The 22,870-nt window shown below is 40.6% G+C and overlaps 1 protein-coding gene across 4 annotated transcripts in view; it reads right to left on the bottom strand.

Annotated features, from left to right (window-relative positions):
- Positions 1–22,336, bottom strand: part of CPQ (carboxypeptidase Q) — a 587,881-nt gene extending 565,545 nt beyond the window's left edge. For 2 of the 4 annotated variants that reach the window (XM_054498057.2, XM_063668991.1), the window contains exon 1: positions 21,934–22,293. The gene's annotated coding sequence lies outside the window, so the exon portion shown is untranslated. Of the gene's footprint in view, positions 1–21,933 lie in introns of all 4 variants that reach the window. The other 2 variants (XM_054498056.2, XM_063668990.1) reach the window with 2 other exon arrangements.
- Positions 22,337–22,870: the final 534 nt, after the last annotated feature.

Below are 22,870 nucleotides of genomic sequence, written 5' to 3'. Positions count from 1 at the left end.
AATTAGAGAAATCAAAAAATCACCATCATCTGAACTACATTACAATTTATAAAAAGTTTTAAACATGCATCTTCTTATGTAAGCCACCAAATATCTTCAATAAAATGCAGAGGAGGAACGTGAAGTGACTTGAATCTAGGCCTTCAGACACTCACCCATGTACTATGTACACACCATTTACTCTCTGCAATGTTCAAATGGCGGGGGTAGATTTTTTTGTGGGAGAAGTGGGGATGATGTTTCCCCAGTGAGATAACTCTGGCAATATTCAGAAAGCTGTATTAAAAAAGAGAGACTAGAAAGGCAACAGCTAATATGAGTAAGGAAGAAGTAAATCTGGGAGCTATTTCAGAAGAAGATAGATGACTTGATAGAAGGGAAAGGAAGGGAGTCAAAGCTAAGGTTTCTGAGGTAGGCATTGAGGAAAACACTGGTACCTCATCAAGAGAATCAGAAAACCTAAATGATGCCTAAAACTCCAGTTTGCTTTTTAACACTGAGCTCAGGAACTATATAGGCTTTAGAAAAGCAGGACAGAACAGGGCCATCAAGCCCGGGAGCAACACATGGTGTACGAGAGCTGCTAAAACAAAAATAAAAATCCTTAGCCTCTTTGAAGTCTAGAGGCCAAGAGCCATATTTGAATGGCCAGCTGGTCATCTCAACCTAGACGGCTCTAGCCACCTTGTGATAGACCAGTCGATACAGTTTTTGATTTACCAGCATACTTTCTCATGTTCTGGCTTTATTTTCTTTAGGGTAGTCCTCCCTGATCCCTACACTCTGGTCTAGGTTGACTGTCAATCACAATACCATTCCTCACCCTGTACTCTGCACCTAAACTACAGAGCTGGAATGACTCAAGTAAGGCAAATCAGAATCTTTCCTGGCATTGGCATACAGTGTATTAACTATATTCTCTTATTTTCTGTATTCTTAATGTTCTGGCATCCAGGGACTCAATGGACCAGGAGGGACTGTCCCTCACAGCATTAGCTAATTGCTAGTGATAGCAAATAACACCCCTGTAAGCGTGCCTTTCATACAGAAACTAGCCAATCCAAAGCCCATCCCACCAGCATGACCTCCCTTATCAAGTGCTCATACACCTAGCCAATATTCTCCTGCCTTTATAACCACAGGGCTAGGTACCAGACGTCTTGCTAAAGAACTCTACACCCCAGAGCCCACGAAAATCATTCAAACTAGCCAAACCTAAGCCTACTTGCCTTGACTCATCCATTCCTTCCCACCAACCCCACAATAAAGGCTCTTTCCCTCACTCCTTCTGCTTCCTAATTGACCCTGGTGCTTCTCTGTGCGGTCTGCATGTCATTGTGTGCCCCCATATCATAGGAGATATGAGTAACAAATTATATTTTCCATTGGCAATTTTCTCCTAATCTCCTGGCCTCACCATATCTGAATAATAATAAAACCTACATTTAAAATATATGGATGTTGCAAATAAAAGTTATTTCCACTGGGATCGCTGGAATGTGAACCTGGAGGTACCCATTTGCCTACCATATACTGACAGCCTGTCTTTGGAATGAAAACAAGCAAGACAAGCTAATCTAAGAGGCAGAGATCATAGGAATAGAGATAAGCCCGTATCATATTTGAACCCTGGAGAGCCAGGTATGCCTAAATCCAGAGGCACCTATGAACTTACTAATTATGAACATCACAAATTCTCTCATTTGGTTTAATCCCATCTTAGTTGAATTACTTTCACTTGAAACCATATGTTCTGATTCAACATCTCCAAACTCATCACCTTCCCCTAAATCTTCCCTAACTCAGGATTTCCCTCTTTCTATTAAGGAAACCATAATTGTCCCTATAATTCAGGATCAAGAGTGTAAAATCACCCATTCATTCCCCACGTATTCAATCAGTCATTAAATCTCATCATTCTGTTCTCTTGACATTCTTTCTTCTGTTCCTATCAATACATTGTTTATCACTTTCATTCATGTCTTCCTTATTTCTCTCACTTAGTAATAGTATCATATGTAACTCATCTTAATTATCCCTTCTCTGAAATCTTTTGTCTGCCCTAGCCAAATCACTCCCTTGCTCTGCTTTTTCCTTGTTTTTTCTCCCTTGCTTTTGCCTCTCCCTTTCTGCCATTCTTTACCCTCGCTCTCTACAATCAATTCAGCTCAAGCAAGATATTTGCCAGGATACTTTTCCTGACCTGCCCTTTCTTTTCACAGGTCATGTTGAATATCCTCTTCTATTGTTTCCTAGGACCCTCTGCTTACCTCCTTCAAAGTACCCCACAGTCTGAGTTTAAATTATCCAGAGCATATCACTAGACTTAAAGCTTTTCAAGGTAAGCATTGCTGTCATATGGATGATCTAGCCAGTATATACTAAGAGCTTAAAAAATGCTCTTGAGTTGCCCAAGTGAATTGCGTTTCCTTCATTCCTGTATCATCATCATTCAGCATGTGTGTGGTACAGTGGCAGCTAGATTAATGTTGCCTGTCCAGTGAAGGGCCTCCCCACCTCCAGTCTGTTTGTACTTCTATCCACACAAATCACCATTTCAGGTTAATCTTGGCTCACAACTTTACTTGGTGGTTAATGATTTCAACAGCATTTTCATTAGCACCTTAGGATGCCTTTACCCTTACTCCTCACCTCCTTTCTTATTCCTCAAAGCTAATTTTGAATTTTCTCTGTGTTTGCTCCAGGGTACATAATGCCATCATCTACATTCCCAGAATCATGCCACTATAAACTAAGGCTGTCTGACCTCAGCCATATCCTCTGCATTGCTGCACAACCCTTATATTTATCTGCAGTTGACACCTATCAAATTCTCCATAGCAGCTGCTATGAAACTTTTCCATTCTCTTTAAGCCTCAAATTTCACTCCTACTCCCCCTTCATGCTCAGAAAAAGCTCTCCTCTTCTACATAACTGAAGAGACAATAGAATGACCATGACATGCTTTGTCTTTCTTCATCCTCACCTTAAAGTTCTTCTATCCCTTTACCTATACAGTCATTCTGAGCTCCTGTCCCAGTGAAAGAGCTGCCCACCCTCCTTTCCAAAGCCAAATTCTCTGTTCATACTGTACCAATTATCTAATTTTTCTCTTGTTCCTTTGCTCCTTCTCTTTACCAAATAGGAATGCTTAAACATCTTTGGACCAAAGAAGTATTATTTCATATTTCATTATTAGCTAGCATTTCTTGAGCATTTACAATGTGGCAAGTGTTGCTGTATTTTACATAGATAATTTTATTTCATTTTAACAATAACCTTCGATGTTCTTGACATTGTATTCCCTATTTTATGGATTAGGAAACTGACACTAGTAAAAACAGAAATTTGCTCAAGGTCGTACAGTTTTTTTTTATTTATAAACTCCAACTTTTCCAAAGAATAATTTAAATTCCTTTGATTCTTCTCCAATATTGCCTTCCTCGCTTCCTTTATGTTTCTACAGCATGTGTCCAAGTCCTTCACTGCTCTTCCAGTCACAGAGACTTATAATTGAGCATTTCTGTCAACAGAGATGATGACACACACACACACAAACACACACCCACACACACAATTAATATTCATTCAATAGAAGTTTAAGATGTTGAAAAAAATGAAGTCAGCCCTTAGAAGTATATAAACACATATCAGCACTGCTCTTTTCTCTTTATCTCAACTGCAATCACTTTTATAATTTTTTAAGCACAAACGGTTTACAACTGTGCAAAAGAAACTAAAGATTTTCTTAAGTTTGAAAAGTGCTCACAGCCTGGATATTTTCTTTAGTTACCTAACCTAATCCCATGGTCCACAGCTTGGCACAGTCTCCACGGTTCTCAACAGGGACAAGATCAGGCCCAGAAAGGAAGAGCATACAACAGTATCAGCTGAAACTGCTTCCCCATCAGGAAGGCCAAGGCTGACAACAGGCCAGCTGAGGAAACAAACATTTCTTCCATTGACAAGTGTTTAATTGGACATTTGGAGAATCTAATGTCATGTATGCAGATGAAAATGTTTGAGGAGTTGTTTACAGTGTAGTTTGTGCCAGACAGTATCCATTGCCAAGCCAGCACACAGCCTCCCATTATTCCGCTGGGCTCCACTTCTAAAGATGTTTCGGGGCTCTCTGAGCCTTGTAAATTTCCACATCCAAAAGCTCATCTGTGTTTTCAATGCAGAGTCCTTTTTCTCTTGTGAGTAGACATCAGTCCTTCCCCTGCCAATCTCTGTTATTGCCTATCCTGGTTCAGAAATGGGTTTGGAAAAATGACTTGAAAGGTGATTACCCATACTCTAGAAAGTTTAACATTGAGATTTTGTTTTGTTTTGTTTGAGACAGGGCTTTGCTCTGTACCTCAGGCTGGAGTGCTGGTGCTATCTCGGCTCACTGCAGCCTCACCCTTACAGGGCTCAGGTGATCCTGCCGCCTCAGCCTCTCAAGTAGCTGGGACTACAGGAGTGCCACACCACACCCAACTAATTCTCATATTTTTTGTACAGTTGAGGTTTTGCCATGTTGCCCAGGTTAGTGTTAAACTCCCGGGCTCAAGCGATCTGCCTGACACTCAAAGTGCTGGGATTACAGGCGTGAGCCACCACACCTGGCCAAGCATTGAAGTTTTAATAATTTTTGAAAAACCAACAAAAAGGAAATGCCAGACCCCAGCTCCTTACCCCAAAATTGAGTCTTAACAGATTTAATTATTTTGAGAATTGTTTCTGTTATTCATTGACCCAGGAAAATAAAGCTTAGTAGCTCAGCTAATAGACAAGTCTACCTAATTATGCCAGCTTTAAGGATGCAGTTCTTCATTAGGAGAATAAACAAGGATATACTACAAATAAACATTGAGGAATCCATTTATCTTTAAGAACTGGACCATTAATACTCTGCCCTGAAAAATGCAATGCAGAAGAAGATGCGATTATCAAAAATTGTTACAATGTCTTCACTTTGCCCCCGTCTTATTATCACATATCTTCATCAAGAGAAATTTTTAAATGTTAAAAGTTCCAAATTGAAAATGCACATTAAAAATACTGTTTATGTGTAATGTTAAGGATATCTAATTCAAGAAAAAAATAATGAACAAAAATTCTGCCACTCTTGCAAAAGACATATTAAATATAAGGACTATTATCCAAAATATACAAAGAACTCTTAAAAACTCAGCAACAAGAAAACAAACAACCCAACCAAAAAATGACCCAAAGACCTTAACAGACACCTTACCAAAGAAGATATAAAGTGGAAAATAAATATGTGAAAAGATACTTCACATCATATGTAACCAGGGAAATGGAAAAGAAAACAAGATACCACTACAGACCTAGCAGAATGGCCCAAAACCATAATACTGACAACACCAAATGCTGGTAAGGATGTGGAGCCACAGGAATGCTCACTCATTGCTGGTGAGAATATAAAATGGTGCACCCACTTTGGAAAATAGTTTGACAGTTTCTTAAAAAACTAAACATACTCTTAACATACAATCCAGCAATGGCATTCTTTAATATTTTCCCAAAAGGGTTGAAAACATGTCAACACAAAAACCTGCACATGGATGTAAAGAGCAGCTTTATTCATAATTGCCAAAATTTGGAAGCAACCAAGATGATCTTCAGTAGGTGAACAGATAAATAAACTGTAGTACATCCAGACAATGGAATATTATTCAGAGCTAAAAAGACATGTGCTATCAAGCCATAAAGAGACAGGGAGGAGATGTAAATGCATATTACTTGGTGAAAGAAGCGAATCTGAAAAGACTACATACTGTATGATTCCAACTACATGACATCTTGGAAAGGGCAAAACTACGAACACAGTGAAAAGATCAGTAGTTGCCAGGAGTGGGGAGAAGGGAGGGATGAACAAGTAGAGTACAGGGGATTTTTAGGGCAATCCAAACCCATAGAAAGCACATCAAGAGTGAATGCTAATATAAACCATGGGCTTTGGGCAATGATGATATGTCTATATGGGTTCATCAATTGCAACGAATGTACCACTCTGGTGGGGAATGCACATGTGAGGGGCAGGTAGTGTATGGGATATTTCTACACCTTCTCAATTTTGCTATAAATCTAATACTGCTTTTCAAAAAAAGTAAAGTCTTTCAAAAAAAAAGTCTGCCACTTGTTTTACATTTGATATGTTCATTTTTTACCCAATGGTCTCCATTTTATAAAAAGTCACAATAAATATATTAGCATTTCTTAACTAGTTCATTTTTCACACTGCAAAGATTGATTAATTATCTACTATGTTCAGAGCAACTGCCGCTGTTTCATATATACAGAAATAAAGAATATGTCCTCTTTGGTCTCAGAAAGCTAGTGAAAGAAGAAGGCAAATGACTATCATATAAAACAAAATAAATTCTTCAGTACTTATATAAAGTAAAATAAAATCACAACAAAGTATTGCAGGATTATCTCTGGAGAGAATAAGAAAAAGATAACAGAAAAGATGATATTTCATATCAGCCTAGAAGGCTAAATTTATTTTCATAGATATTAAATTTCATAGGTATGGTAGGAAGAGAATTTCCAGTTAAAAAACAAATATGAGCAAACGTATGAACATTTATAGTATGTTCACCAATAATGTTAGAGTCTAGGAAAGCTGGGAAAGCACTAGGGAGAAGTGTAAACACACACACACACACACACACACACCCCAAATGTATTCTCAGCCCCATTTCAGACCTACTGATTCAGAACCTACAAGAAGTTGGGTGAGACCCCCAAATCAGTGTTTTCTAAATCTTCCTAGGTGATCCATTATACATTCATGAGTACAGAATACATAGAGGGATACAATCGGTGTTATGGGCTAAATTGTGTTCCCGTGTTCCCCAAAATTCATACGTTAAAGCCCTAACCCCCAGGACTTTGGACTGTGACTATTTGAAAATGGGGCTTTGAAAGAGGTGTTAAGGTAAAATGAGACCATCAGGGTGGGCCCTAAAAGAATCTGACTGGTGTCGATATAAGAAGAGGAAACTGGAATACACAGAGAGATACAAGGGGTGTGCATGCGCAGAGAGAAGACTATGTAAGTACCTCGAGAAAAGATGGCCATGTGCAAGCCAAAAAGAGAGGCCTCAGAAGAAACCAAACATGCAGACACTTTGATCTTGGACTTCCAGCCCCCACAACCATGAGAAAATTCATTTCTGTTGTTTAACCTACCCAGTCTGCAGGATTTTGTTGTGGTAGCACTAGCAAATACAGTAGGTACGTGCACTATGAATACACCTAGAAATATACCTTAATTACAGATCTTTAAGAACCTTAAATGCCAAATTAGGAGTTTGGGATTTATTCCACAGGCAATTTTTCAAAACGTAGGTCTTCTGAGAGAGGAAGTAACATGATCCAACCTATGATCCAACTCTGAGGCAGTGTAGAGGATAAAGTGGTTTAAAATATTCTGCATGGCCGAGTCAAGAGTTAGGACTAGCGCAATGACAGCAAGGATGTGGGCAAAATTCATAGACACAACAGCCCTTAGCGACTTACTAATTCTGAAGAAAAGGATTCAGGAAAGGTGGAGAGTTAAGGGCAATCTCCCCAACTATGAGCCTGTTTTGTACCCTGTATTTCAGATACATCAAATTAACTACTATCCCTTAGATTGAGATGCCACTAACCTAAATAGAAAATACAGAAAAAGCAGGTTTGGAAAGGAAATTAACGAAGTGAAAGCCAGATAATAGAAATCAGAAAGAAGTAAAGTGTAGAGATGAAGATCTCATGTGTACAGAAAGATTATTAAAGCCGTAGGGTAAAGAGCACTGCCCACACTTCCAATTTCAGTACCAACATGTAAAGAACTTGAAAGTCAGCACTCATGTCCTTACAATAATGAAACAAAACAAAGTGAAAACCAGTGACTTTCCTTGGACGCCCCACAGAACTGAAGTTGCAGGGCAAACTACCACCCTAAAATCTGGAGAGACAGGCAAATCCAGAGAGTCACAGCCAAGATCTACTCACCTGGAACAGAAGCTGCTGGAACTACAAAACGGTAGGAACTCTGAAATGGTAATTTTGACAAATTACTGGAGGCTGAGTATAGACTAAAATGAGAGTGAAAAACACCTAGGGCCATAGTCTTTGTAGGGAAGATAACCACAAGTTTGGGTAATTAAAAGACAACTACCACAGAAGAGCAAAGACAGAAGGGAAACTAAAGTACCAATGGATAATAATAGTGGCTAATACTAACTGAGCATTTACTATGTGGCAGGTCTGTCTTAAAGGTTTACATTTCCTAACCCTTACAACAACCCCATATGGCAGTGCATTTATTTCCTATTTCTGCTGTAACAAAATACCACAAATTTGGTATCTGAATACAAATTTATTATTTTGCAGTTCTTTAGGTCAGAAGTCTGACACTGTATGCATCACGTAAAAGCAAGGTATTGGCAGGGCTGCATCCCTTTCTGGAAGCTTTAGGAGAGAATCTATTTCCTTGCTTTCCTCAGTTTCTAGGGGCCACCCACATTCCTTGGCTCATGGCCCCCTTCCTCCATCTTTAAAGCCAGTGGCACTGCCTCTCTTTGAACATTCTTCCAGAATCACATCTTCCTAACTCTCTGACTTCTTCCGCTTCACTCTTCCACTTTGAAAGGCCTTTGTGATTACATTGGGTCCACCAGGATAATCCAGCCTAATTTCCTATTTTAAGGCCAGATGATTAATAATGTTAATTCTATCTGCAACCTTAATTCCCCTTTGCAATGTAACCTAACATGCACAGTTTCAGGGATTAAGATATGGACACCGTAGGGGGTGGTAGGGAAGACAGTATTCTGCCCACTGCAGACAGTTACAATTTTTATCCCAATTTTACGGATGAAGAAATGGAGGTATAAAGAGTATATGTGTTTGGCCCAAAGTCACATAGGTGATGGTGGTAGACCTCAAATTTGAACTCAGGACAATGACTTCAAAGCCCATGTTCTTAACCATTAAGCCACAGGAAACGCAAGGTGCCAGTGAGTTATTAGTTTAAGTTGTAAACCCTAAAATTTGGACTGAGTAGGCAATGAAATGAATTCAGAATAATGCTGATTTCCATGATGTACCTTCTGCTTCTCAAAGAACTTAGTTGGTGTTTATGATACCTCCAGCCACTTTCTAACCTTCCTTTGGTCCCTGATTTTCTTTAAGCTTTAGCTCAAAAAAGCTAATGAAAAGAAAAACCCTACAAAAGAATAGCCAGGTGTTTTAGAGGGTAAATTTTGGTATACAATACATATGGCATTAATGATTTAAAATACTCATATGTAACAAATACAGCCTCAGATTAGTTATGAATAACATAGATCCAATGTATTTTGATAATGAAAAAAGAATCTCAAAATGATGCTCTGGAAACAAAAGAGACATACGTATATAAACGTGGAAGATGAATTATATGAGCTACTTCACAGCATTATGAAAGGAGAGAGGTATGTTTTCTTTTCATCAACTCAACCTGTTAAAAGCTAGCTGGAAACAGGGGCTAAACCAGAGGACTAAGGCACAAGGCCAGTAAGAGTAAGAAGGACTCTGGAATTCACTAAAGTCTTCATTTAAGGCTTTTGGGTTTTGTTGTTGTTGTTGTTTTGTTTTGTTTTTTACAATGTCTCATAAATGTTATAAGAGGATGTGAATTTTCTGTAAACATGTAGGCAAGACATCAGCAAGATGGCAGAATAGGAAGTCCCAGGCTTCACTTGGCTTCACTTCTCTCTACAGAAAGTCCAACAAGCAACAATCCAAGGACAAGAACACTTTTGTGAAAACTTACAAACTTGAGAAAGAAACGGAGACAGCTGAATGAATAGGCCACTGAATCAAATAAAAACCACATTAGAAGAGGAACAATCTTCACGTTGACCACACTGCCCCACCTGCTCCCCCAGATCAGCATGGTGACACACAGAGAGAGGATTTTTTTTTTTTTTTTTGAGACAGAGTCCCACTCTGTTGCCCCAGCTGAAGTGCAGTGGTACAATCTCGGCTCACTGCAACCTCTGCCTCCTGGGTTCAAGTGATTCTCCTGCCTCAGCCTCCTGAGTAGCTGGGATTACAGGCGCACACCACCACGTCCAGCTAATTTTTGTATTTTTAGTAGAGACGAGGTTTCACCATGTTTGCCAGGATGGTCTCAATCTCCTGACCTCGTGATCCACCCGCCTTGGCCTCCCAAAATGCTGGGATTACAGGCGTGAGCCACTGTGCCCAGCCAAGAAGATCTTTTTAACTGGGCCCATACAATAAAAAAAAAAAAAAAAAAAAGGTAACCAGAGTTTCTAGACATCCAGCTCCCTAGCATTCTGAGACACTTCCCAGAAAGCCCACTCCCATCTGACCTCATGGGGAATACTGGCAGTAATGACATGGCTAGACCTCCTGGGTTAGGTATAAACAAAGAAAGGAGGCAGAGCTCACAGGGACCAGTGTGCAAATTTTGGTGATGGCTCTATGTTCCTCCCAGTGGTGGTGCACAATCAGAGATACCAGCCAATGGTATAGCTCACTTGCAAAGCCAAGTTCACTGTTCACAGAAACATGATGAGAAGGTCAGCCTGCTTTGAGTCTTTAGATGGCCAGCCTCAGAGGCGACCCCAATGCCTTACCCAGGTGGGAGATGTGGAGATGACCATCACAGGGCATTTCTGTGGATCATAGGGGTTGGAATTGCCTGACCCAGAAATCCAAAGAGTGACTCGATCCAGACTCAGAGCCCACTCTAAGGCCCTGCCCAGAGACAGGCAATCCTCAACTGTGCAGTTCTACACAGCATACACTCCAGACCCCATCCATCCTGAGCAGCAACTCCACCTAAACTCAGAGGCCAGCCTGCAGCCCTGCTCAACTGTTGAACCAAAAAAGTAGTACCACCCAGCCAGGAAATACACCCTACAACCTTGTCCAATCAGAAATTATAGCAGAGCTCAGCCAGTGGTCTCCCCGAAGCATGGGAGCCGAGCCAGCAGCCCCATCAGACCTCAGAGCAAAGGCAGCACCCAGCCAACTATAGTGAGCTCTGCCTGCATGGGGTCATTACCACCTGACCCAACTAGAATCACAGCCTAGACTAAGAAGTAAAGGTCAATCCCTGCCAAAGAATACCTGTAAAGACCAGAAGAGCAAGCTGTTGGGGCCGGATGCAGTGGCTTATGCCTGTTATTCCAGCATTTTGGGAGGCCAAGGTAAGTAGATCACTTGAGCCCAGGAGTTCAAGACCAGCCTGGACAACATGGTGAAACCCCTCTCTACAAAAAATACAAAAAGTAGCCAGGCATGGTGGCATACACCTGCAGTCCCAACTACTCAGGAGGCTGAGGTGGGAGAATCTTATGAGCCCGGGAGGTCAAGGCTGCACTGAGCTGTCATTATACCACTGCACTCAGGAGGAAGCTGTCTCTTCAAATGTGCAGACACCAATGCTAGAACACAAGGATTACAAATATAGACGGTCCCCAATTTATGATGGTTCAACTTACAACTATACAACTTTATAACGGACTTATCAGGATATAACCCCATTGTAAGTCAAGGAGCATCTGCACTTATGATGGTTCAACTTATAATTTTTTGACATTACAATTGGTTTACTGGGGTATTAAACATATTTCTTACTTACAAAGTTTTCAAATTACTATGGGTTTAATAGGACATAAGCCCATTGTAAGTCAAAGAGCATCTGTAATCATCAAAAGAAACTAACAAAGCTCCAATAACAGACTAAAAAATGAAGGTCTATAAAGTGGCAGAAAGAAAGGTTCAGAAAAATCCTTGTAAAGCAGTTCAGTGAACTACAAGAATATATGGATATAAAATTAAATGAAATTTGAAAAACAATACACAAAATGAGAATATAGAAGAAGTAGAAACAATAAAAAAGAAACCCAAGGGATAAAGAATACAATGACTTAATTGCAAAATGCAATAGAAATCTTCAACAGCAGACTCAATTAAGCAGCAGAATCAGTGAGCTAAAGACAGAATATTTGAAATTATTCATCAGAGAAGCAAAAAGAAAAAACAATAAAAAAGATGAAGAAAACCTACAAGAATTATGTGACACAATCACAGTCAAGGGAACTAATCTTCACATAATTTCAGAAGATGAAGAGAGAGAAAAATGGCCAGAAAGTATATTTAAAAGGAAACAGAAAAAATAACCCTAAAATTCATAGGGAATTTAAAAAAAATCACCAAGATAATCTTAAATAAAACAAACAAACCTGGAGGCATCACACTGCCTGATATCAAACTATATTGCAAAGCCATTAAAAAGTCATTGAGGAGAAAGGATACCTGCCTAAACAGGGTTTTAATGCAGATGAACATGCTGTATTCTGGAAAAAAAAAAAAAAAGCCACAAAGGACATTTATTAGTAAGGAGGAGAAGTGAGCACCAAGATTTAAGGTAGGAAGGGATAGGCTAACTACTGTTTCGTGCAAATGCAGTCAGGTTTATGGTCAGGACTGTCATCTATAAAGCTGCTAACCTCCAAGGCCTGATGGAAAAAGATAAACATCAGCTACCAGTCTTTTGGCTTAAACAAGAACTATTTTTTCTGGATTGGTTCCACTGATGCTTTTTCTCTCAAGTCAGAAAGTATCTTGCCGGTAAGGGAATGCCTTTTAAAATTATTTTCATATTACACAATGCCCCTGGCCACCTAGAACCCCATGAGTTCAACATCAAAGACATCCAAGTACCCTACTTGCCCCCAAACGCAACATCTCTAATCATCCTCTAGATCAGGGGATCATAAGGACCTTGAAGGCTCATTATACACAGTACTCTATGGAAAGGATGTCAACGCTATGTTAGAGAACCCCAATAGAGAGAACACCATGAAAGTCTAGAAGGATTACACCATTGAAGACACCATCATTGTTATAGAAAAAGCTGTGAAAGCCATCAAGCCAACAATAAGTTCCTGCAGGAGAAAACTGTGCCCAGCTGTTGTGTATGACTTCACAGGGTTTATGACAGAGCCAATCAAGGAAATAATGAAAGTGATTGTAAATATAGTTGGAAAAATGGTGGTGAATGAAGGTGTCAAGATATGAATCTTGGAGAAATTCAAGAGCTAATAGACACTACACACCAGAGGAATTGACAGAAGACAACTTGACGGAATGCTTCTGAACCAGTGCCTTGTGATGATGAGGAGGATATAAAAGTACCAAAAAGCAAATTAACATCAGACAATCTGGCAGAAGCGTTCTGATTATTTAAAACTGTGTTAGACTTCTTTTATGACATGAATGCTTCTATGATATGGGCACTGAAGCTAACCCAAATAGTGGAAGAAAGACTGATACTGTATAGAAACATTTTAAGATAAACTTTACAACATTTTTAGAAAAAGAAAAGTAGCCATACAGAAATTATTATGTATTTCCAGAAAGTTACACCAAGTGGGCCTGCCTCTCCTCCCTCCCCTTCCACCTCCTCCACTTCTTCCACCTCTGCCACCCCTAAGACAGCAAGACCAATCCCTTCTCTTCCTCCTCTGCCTCCACCTACTCAAAATAAAGATGACAAGAATGAAGACCTTTATGGTGATTCACTTCCACTTAATAAATAGTAAATATATTTTCTCTCCCTTAGGATTTTCTCAATAAAATTTTATTTTCTCTACCTTACTCTATTGTAAGCAGATAGCATATATTACATATAACATACAAAATATGTGTTAATTGGCTATTTATGTTACTGGTAAGGCTTCCAGTCAACAGTTGACTATTAGTAGTTAAGTTTTGGGGGAATCAAAAGTTATACTAGAATTTTCAACTGTAGAGGGAGTCAGCACCGCTAAGCCCCGCATTGCTCAAGGATGAACTGTATAAGGAACTCAAACAACTCAATAGCAAGAAAACAAGCAACCCAATTAAAAAATGGACAAAGAGCCTGAATAGACAATTCTCAAAAGAAGACATATGAATGGCCAAGAGATATATTAAAAAATGCTCAACATCATTAATTATCAAAGAAATGCAAATCAAAACTGCAATGAGACTATCTCACCCCAGTTAGAATGGCTATTATGAAAAAGACAGAAAATGACAAATGTACTAGGCACTGTGGCTCACTCCTGTAATCCAGCACTTTGGGAGGCCAAGGAGAGTAGATTGCTTGAGCTCAGGAGTTTGAGACCAGTCTGGGCAACATGGCGAAACTCCTTCTCTACAAATATACAAAAATTAGCCAGGCACAGTGGCACACTTGTAGTCCCAGTTACCTAGGAGGCTGAGGAGGGAGGATGGCTTGAGCCTGGGAGGCAGAGGTTGCAGTGAGCCGAGATCAGGCCCCTGTACTCCAGCCTGGGCAAAAGAACCAGATCCTGCCTCAAAAACAAAATTCTGGGGCCGGGCGCGGTGGCTCACGCCTGTAATCCCAGTACTTTGGGAGGCTGAGGCAGGCGGATCACGAGGTCAGGAGATCGAGACAATCCTGGCTAACACGGTGAAACCCCGTCTCTAATAAAAATACAAAAAAAATTAGCCAGGCATGGTGGCGGGCGCCTGTAGTCCCAGCTACTCGGGAGGCTGAGGCAGGAGAATGGCGGGAAGCCGGGAGGCAGAGCTTGCAGTGAGCCGAGATCGCGCCACTGCACTCCAGCTTGGGCGACAGAGCAAGACTCCATCTCAAACAAACAAACAAAAAAATACTGGTGATAATGTGAAGTAAAGGAAACTCTTATACATTGTTGATGGGAATGTAAATTAGTATAGCCATTACAGAAAACTTTATGGAGGGTCCTCAAAAAAACTAAAGATAGAACTATCATATGATCCACCAATCCCACTTCTAAGTGCATATCCAAAAATTTGAAATAATTATATTAAAGAGATATATGCAATCCCATGTTCACTGTAGCACTATTCACAAAAGCCAAATTATAGAATCAACCTAAGTGTCCATCAACAGATAAATGGATAAAGAAAGGGTGGTATATATGCACAATGAAATACTATTCTGCCTTTAAAAATGAGGAAATTCTGTCATTTGTGACAACATGGATGAAGCTGCAGGACATTATGCTAAATGCAATAAGCCAGACATAGGCACAGAAAGACAAATACCACATGATCTCACTTCTATGTGGAATCTAAAACAACAGAACTAAGAAGCATAGAGTAGAATGGTGCTTACCAAAGTCTGAGGGGTTGGGGAAAATGGGGAATGCCAAAGGGTTCAAAGTTTCAATTAAACAAGAGGAATAAGTTTTTTGAGATTATATTGTCAGCATGATGACTATAGTTAATTATACTGTGTTGTATATTTCAAAATTGCTAAGAGAGCAAATTTCAAATATTTTCATCACAAAAATGATAAGTATTTAAGGTGATGGGTATGTTTATTAGCTTGATTTAATCATTCCACATTGTATGGAAGGTTGTATTATGACATATATCAACATTACTTTGTATTTCATAAATATATACAACCATAATTTGTCAATTTACAATAAAATAAAAAAGAACTTATTAATGCAAAAAAGGAGACATATATACACACATATACCCCATATATATCCCAATATATATCATGTACATATATATTCATACATAACATAATTTTTTGATTAATAATAAAATATACTATTAAATGTTCCATATCCCTATTCACTCATAAATTATATTATTCAACCTCATTAGTTATATTATTCAAATCTTGTGTATTACCATTTGACTTTGTCTACTTGATTTGTCATGTAAAACAACAGATCTAAAGTGTCCTACAAATAGCTTTGCTTATTTTCTCATAGTTCTAATCATTAGTTTTATATGTTTTAAAGATATGCATTTTTAAATGTTTGATGCATAAAGAGTCACAACTACCTCTTCTTCCTTACAGAGATTATCTTTTGTGAGTACAGAATAACTCTGGGTCTAATATAATGGTCTTTGCTTTGAAATATACTTGGTTTCATTTTAATACTGATGTAGAATTCAAGGACCATAAGAGTTTCTGGTTTTCTTACCCTGGCTCACTATACTGGTGAATTTACATTTATGACTTTCTTGTGGTCTGTCAGACTGAAGGCAGTGCCAGCGCTGGGCTTCTCTCTCCATTTCCCAGCTGAGTTTTGCCCCATCCAATGGCGTACCCGTTAGGTGCTTGGTAAACAGTAAAGGTAGCTGAATGGATTTAGCTGCAAGTCATGATGTCCATTGTATTTTAAATGGTCTCTAACAATTAGAGGATCCAGCTCCCGATCCCCATCTTCATATTCAATACCCAAGTCAGAAAAATCTTCATATATGATAACTATAGATGTAGGCTACTAGAGATGTATCTTGCTTTAAGTCAACCCCATATTTGAAAGTCTGGATTTATTCAGATAATATATCAAGGAGTGACTGAGTGTTCATTTTATAAAGGTATTATTTGCCTCATAAAAAATTTAATCATAACACTTTGGATATTGTGGACTCCCCTACTGCACTGAAAGCGTCATTTGATTTACATAGATACGCTCTATGCACAACCCTTCATGAACATCCCTATTGTATATAGCATAATCAGTGCTAAGGATCCTTTCACATCACTGCCTGTCTCCCCAGAGATCTTGGCTCTTTTAATCTTCAAATACCATCTGCTTTACTTTTACATTTATGTGATATGATATGATAAGGGAAGGAGGCACACTGCAGAAGGCCAAGGTTCCAAGGTAAGGCAAGGCATTGATACAATGGACAAAGCAATGGACCCAAAGTCAGAAGGCTCTGAGTCCCTGCCAGCCATGGGATCTGAGCCATCTGAGCCATGAGACAAACTGCAGCCTCCTTCATGTCAGATTTTAAGTTTATAAAAGAAAGATAATAATGCCTGGCTGCACCTGCTTCCTAGGTTCTTGTAACAATCAAATATAAAATTGCTTTTTAAATATAAGGTGCTATGTGAATCTTTTTTCCAAGGAAGTCTAATACCACTATATCAAAAGAACACTGCGTTGATCTGCCTTTTTCTTTGTTAACACCTGTTTGTCATAGGATTCCTTAAATTCTCTGAAAAATTTCTCCAAATCATTACCCTTTTCATTTTTATCTTATTTTCCCTGTTACTCTTTGCTTAGTTCAAAGTCTCCAAACACTTTCTCTGCAAAATGAGATCAAGCCCTCTGCCCAGCACCCACACCTCTGAACAATCTCCTGTTTGTCTCTTCCTGACAAACTGAATAAGATGAGAAATCAAAGCTTGTGATATCTTACCATTAAAGAAGTACAGTTATTTGGAAGCACCAGCTCAAATTTCTTCTTTGTATTTCATATCTGCCTATACCTGTGTCTTCAGAAACCACTGCTTTCTGCAACACTCCTGCCATTTCCTTATCTTTGTTCCTTTCAACGACTCTGGTCTGTATTTCTCTTTTTCAGTTTCTCCTGGCAGCTTATAATAACTCCTCATTGTTTGAGACTCCAGTCTTTTTTCCTTCACTGGCACTTACATAAGAATCAGAGTTCTCTAAGAACTTGCCTGAAATATAATGTAATGGTCATTAGATAAGTATGATGTATTTTTTAAGTGAGTTATTAAATTGATGTGTCTTTTTAGACTGAGGCCCTATCGTAATGTTTGGCCGAGGTCTTGACTGTGTGACATCACAGCACAGCTACAGAAAAGGCTATATCCTGGGATCTCCACCCAGATGTTCCACAGCTACCTCTGCTCACTCACTGTCTTTCTCCCAAAACTTCTTCCTCACCTTATATTTCTTACCCTCATTAGTGGCATCTCCACTCACCCAGGTAAGCAATTCCAAAATCTCAGATTATTTTCAAACATATTTCCCATATCCAGCTAGTCATTAATCCTGCTCTGTTTTCAAAAAGTCTCTCAAACCTAACTTAGATCCTTATCCTATTTCATTAGAACTATGGCAATAGCATCTTCATTTTCCTGTGGCCTTCTGGCTCTTCCTTCCCCAGTTCTTCTGAAACATTATTACTGTAGCTATTTTCTAAAGAAAATCTAATCATATCATTCCTCTGTTTAAAATTCAGCTTAAAAATGCTGAAAACAGCCAGGCACGGTGGCTCATGCCTGTAATCCCAACACTTTGGGAGGCCAAGGCAGGCAGATAGCTTGAAGCCAGAAGGTCGAGATCAACCTGGCCCACATGGCAAAGTCCTGTCTCTACTAAAAATAAAAAAATTAGCCAGGCTGTAGTGGTGTGCGCCTGTAGTCCCAGCTACTTAGGAGGCTGAGGCAGGAGAATCACTTGAACCGGGAGGCAGAAGTTGCAGTGAGATCTTGCCATGGCACTCCAGCCTGGGTGACAGAGAGAGGCCTTGTCTCAAAACAAAACAAAACAAAAATAATGCTGAAAAGGATTATCTAGACTGTGATAAAGTTTAAATAACATGACATTCAAGGACCATCACTGTCTGGCCCTAACCTTACCAGACCTCCCTACCACAGCCACACTGAACTCCCATCTCCCAAAGAATGCCATGTTCATACTTGCCTCCTTTTCGTTGCTCTTGTTGTTCTCCATTCTTGGAATACCCTTCTCCCTCTGCTTGGTCTTTAGGCTTTAAAACACAGTTCCAAATTCACCTTCTCTGCAAAGTCTTCTGAGTTCCAATCATACCTCTTTCCTGGAAGAGTGAATGGCCACTACTTCCATATTACCCTGTGGTGTAACTGTTTGCAGATGGGTCACTCTCCTATTTAAATTTGTTCTCATTCATCTTTATCTGTCACATAGTATACACTCAATAAATGGTTATTGAAATTTCTGAATAAAATAACTAAAGTAAAATTCCACAGATCCAGAAGTACATCCCTCCAAATACTTTGCTGCATTAAAGAAAAGGGCCCAGGAATGAAGAGAAAGAACTAATAATGTGACTGTAACAAACACATGAATGGGTTGTTTGTTTTTAAAAGCTAAGTGGTTTAGGGAGGGTAGGGGGAGAAGAAAGTACATTTTAAAGCTCTAGCTTCAGGGCAAGTAATAAAAATCGTTGCTTTAATGTTTTTTTCATAATATTGTGAGCAATGGGAAGGTCTGTTCCATCACTCCAGCCTTCGGGGCAGAAAGTTTCAGCCTCCTGAGCTAAATCAAACTGGCATCAGCTCTTAGTTTTTCAGGCGGCCACAACTGGTCTCTGCTTTCCATGGGGCTAAACTTGGCTGACAAAAAAGAAACAAAATAATTTCCCACTTATTTTATGAGCCTCTCTTTTCGTCTTTTGCTCTCATCAATTAATTATAAGGGTTCTGGAAACCCATCCTGCATTCTTGTCTCTGGATTACACAGATGTAGGCATTGTTCTTTGTCTGTACTAGGGGTTGTTGGTCTTATAAAGAAAGAGGTTGGGAGGCAGTGCCTTACCAAGGGCACAAAGTTAGTCCAAGAAACAGCACTGCTTGGCACTCATGGTTCAAAGCCCTTAAGTGCCATTCACTGTTGGCAGCTCTCGATGTCACTCATTTTATATTCCCTAAATTGGTAAGTCTGAACATGTTTAAAATTAAGATGCATGGGCACCTAGGTCAAAGTATCAGAGTCTCCTAGAATCTCAATGGAATTCAATAATTTTCAAAATGATAAAACAACCAACTCCCCTGTAATTCTGTCTTCATCATTTCACCCTGTGCTCTCATTCTAAATTCATTTACCCAAATAACCCAGGGTTTGTATATATGCTTGAACACACACAGAGACCACATTCTTCAAAGTCACACAGTCTTTCCTGGCAGGATTGTTTTGTTTCTGGGAGAAACCCTGTTTCCATCTGCTTGAGTTTTGAGTCCTAACTCTCCCATTTTCCATGTACTGTTTCCACTTAAGAAGGTCAAATAGGACTTACCATAGTATCTAGCTCTTCGATATATAGTGATGATTAAATGGGGCAATATAAGTAAAAAAATTAAATATAACAGTGCCTAGTGTATGGTCAGTGCCCTATAAATATCAGCTTTGTAACATTCCATGCCCGTATGACACATGACCTCATTGGGAAACAGTGTGAGAAAGTTGGCCCTTTTCACCAAGCAACATGTGTATTCCACCTCTCCTTACAAACTTGAATTCACTGAAGTAGGTAACATTAATTTCATTTTACTTAACACATTTGGCACTCTGTGTTTGTTAAATGTAGCATGTAAAAATATTTAAATATGTATGTATAATGACTTTCGAAGTGCCTTTAAAAAATCTCCAAGGTCCTTCCAGCTCCAAAATGTGATCTATGATAACTAATCTCAAATGCATGCAAAGAAATAGTGATGCAGTTCCCCAGATATACTGGGAATATATGGCATTGTCAGACTGGGTTGCACTGGAAAAAAGTCAGACCCAGGACCAGGAGCCTGTGACAATGTAGAAGAAAATCTTACCCTCCTTTCTCCCCCGCCAGCCTAGGGTTTATTATACTTATCTTGAGCTCCCAGGCTTTCTTGTTGCAGATGTGGAGAAGAAAGGAAATGAGCTGTAAACAGCAGAGAAGAGAGCAGAGACAAAATGCTATGGAATCTCAAACAGAGGAGGTGAAGTAAGCAGAACTCCATGAAATCATCTGTAATTTCACCTTCTAACCCTGATACAAAAGAATCCCAGAGGTTTAACTCAGGCAGGGTCCCTAGCTAAACACCTTCATTTTGGAGATTAAGAAATTAAAACCTAAAGAGATCAAGTGGCAAGTCCAAGGTCATCCAGCTCTTCTGGAACCTGGACCTGGCAACTAAGAACTGCTGCAGTGACCAACTGTATTAAAGCTATGTGCTAAGCCTATTTGTTTACAAACAGATAAATGTCTTTCTGGGCCTTATGTAGCCTTCTTCAGTCACCTGCAAATCAGCCAGCACCTGTCTCAGGAAAACAGACAAGATTCTTAACAACTCTGAATTCAAAAGAAATGCCTGGTTTTACAAACAAGTCAGAGTCATATGGTTCTGCCTTTAGAGTCACCCTTATCTTTAAGAAATACACGAAATAATATTATAGTGACAATGATTCTTTAAACGTCCAAAGTAGAAGTGAACAAAACACAAGCAAGAAAAAACCTAGGCATATTTTGTTTTAAGCAAACACATATAGCAAGTCCAGCAAAAATGGAAATACCAGGGGGCGTTTCCAGAGATTATTTGAACAGCATAGAACTCTTTTTAAGTGGTCCCAATCAGAATGCCTCCATTTGCAAAAGTGCGACATTCACACAACTTTTTGGAAAGCTATCAAAAAATAGGAGTTGTAAGCCTGCGTCTCCACTGCTTCCACTTCATACATCTTTATTTTCACTAATGCACTGATTCATTCAGCTCTATCTCGTATGCACTCATTTATTCACTTACTCATTTGTTAATTCACTCAGTTCTACGGCATAGGTACTCATTAAATTACTTATTGAGTAGCTCTGAGTCCTAAGTCAGATGGGACTTTGCCCTCATGGAACTTCGATTCTAGGAGAGTCCAGTAGCAGAAACTAGACGCATCAAAAGCGAAAGTACACGGTAAAATGCGAAAGGAACCCCAAAAGAACTGCATAAGGCATATTGGAGGCTCAGGGGGACCAGGATTGTTTGCAGATGGGGGATGAAGGGGATGGCTTGGGGCAGAGGGGAAGTGAAACCGTGTTGGGAAGGACGGCGAGGGCCGTGCTCGCTGCTGTCCCGCAGCATCCTCCACCACCCCCACGTCACAGCTTCCCCATTTCTAGGCTCGGTGCCTCCAGTGTCACCGAAGGGGCAGCCACAGGCTCCCAACCCGCTGCTCCCCAGCCAGGTCCTCCCGTCACTCCCCCGAATGAGCGATGTTGGAAGTCCGTCCCCCTCTGCCCCCGCCCTTGGCCTGCTCCAGCCTCAGCCCGCCCGACCGCCGCAGGTAGGAACCAAGGCCTCGGCCCAGCCGCCCGCGGGCACTGCCAGTTCGGCTGCAAACACACCTGATAGGGCGGCTCTGACGGCGGCGACGGAGGCGGCTCCCAGGACGAAGCTCGTGGCCTAGCCTTACGGTGGCGGCGGACACACCCCTGACCGTGCTGGGGCCCTCCGCTCCGCCCCGTAACTGCAGCCCTGCTTGCCGGCCAGGCCGCGGGCCGAGAGGCGGGGCAAAGACCTGACTCGGGGGGCCGGGGCGGGCGCCGGGTTCGGGCCGGGCGCCACCTCCGGAACGCCTTGGGGGTTCTCACTCGCCCTCCAAGGGCGACCTCAGGGCCACAGATCGGCCGGAAGGCTGCTCAGCTTCTGGGCTGTGGCTCCTGTTAGAAAATTGAGTGTCGCCCTGGGTCCCGAGCCCCTAGGCCTGACTCCTTCGTGCAGGGGCGTTGCCTTCAGACTGGGTGGTGCGCAGGCCAGGGCCGCGTGCTTTTCAGAAGCGCAGCCTCAGGCGAGGCGGGCGGCAGGAGCCTAAGAAGGCTCATGGCTTGGCAGAAGGGTCCTGTGCTTCAATGGGTGCCCGTGCAGGTGGAGAAGGACGGGGCTGCGAAGCTGAAAGGAAAACGTGAAAGGTTTTTGTGTGTCTCTGAGCCTGAGTAAAGGCCATGCTTTCTGAGCTGTCAAACGCCTCCCAAAGGGAAAAGATTATTAAACCGTTTTCCCATCCTGCCAGGTGTAGGATTGTTAGGCGGTGATGATGGAAGGCAGAGGAGATGACCCGAACTGAGAGATCAGAAAGAGTCTTTTCTCTTTCGTTTGTGCCTTAATTATATGAGGGTGCCCAAGAAGAAAGGAGACTCATCTGATTACCTGGTGTGGCTTATCTCAACAGGTCACACGCATTCTGGTCACAGAGTATGTGCTCAGTGTTTTCAATGCTTTATGTTTTCATAAGTGCAAATTCCTTTGTTTAACGAAACTCTTATCAAATACAAACAGTTATCT

The sequence above is a fragment of the Pongo pygmaeus genome, chromosome 7 (genome assembly GCF_028885625.2).
Source record: "Pongo pygmaeus isolate AG05252 chromosome 7, NHGRI_mPonPyg2-v2.0_pri, whole genome shotgun sequence".
In the NCBI taxonomy this organism is placed as follows: Eukaryota; Metazoa; Chordata; class Mammalia; order Primates; family Hominidae; genus Pongo; species Pongo pygmaeus.
This window is presented reverse-complemented; position numbering and strand designations above follow the sequence as displayed.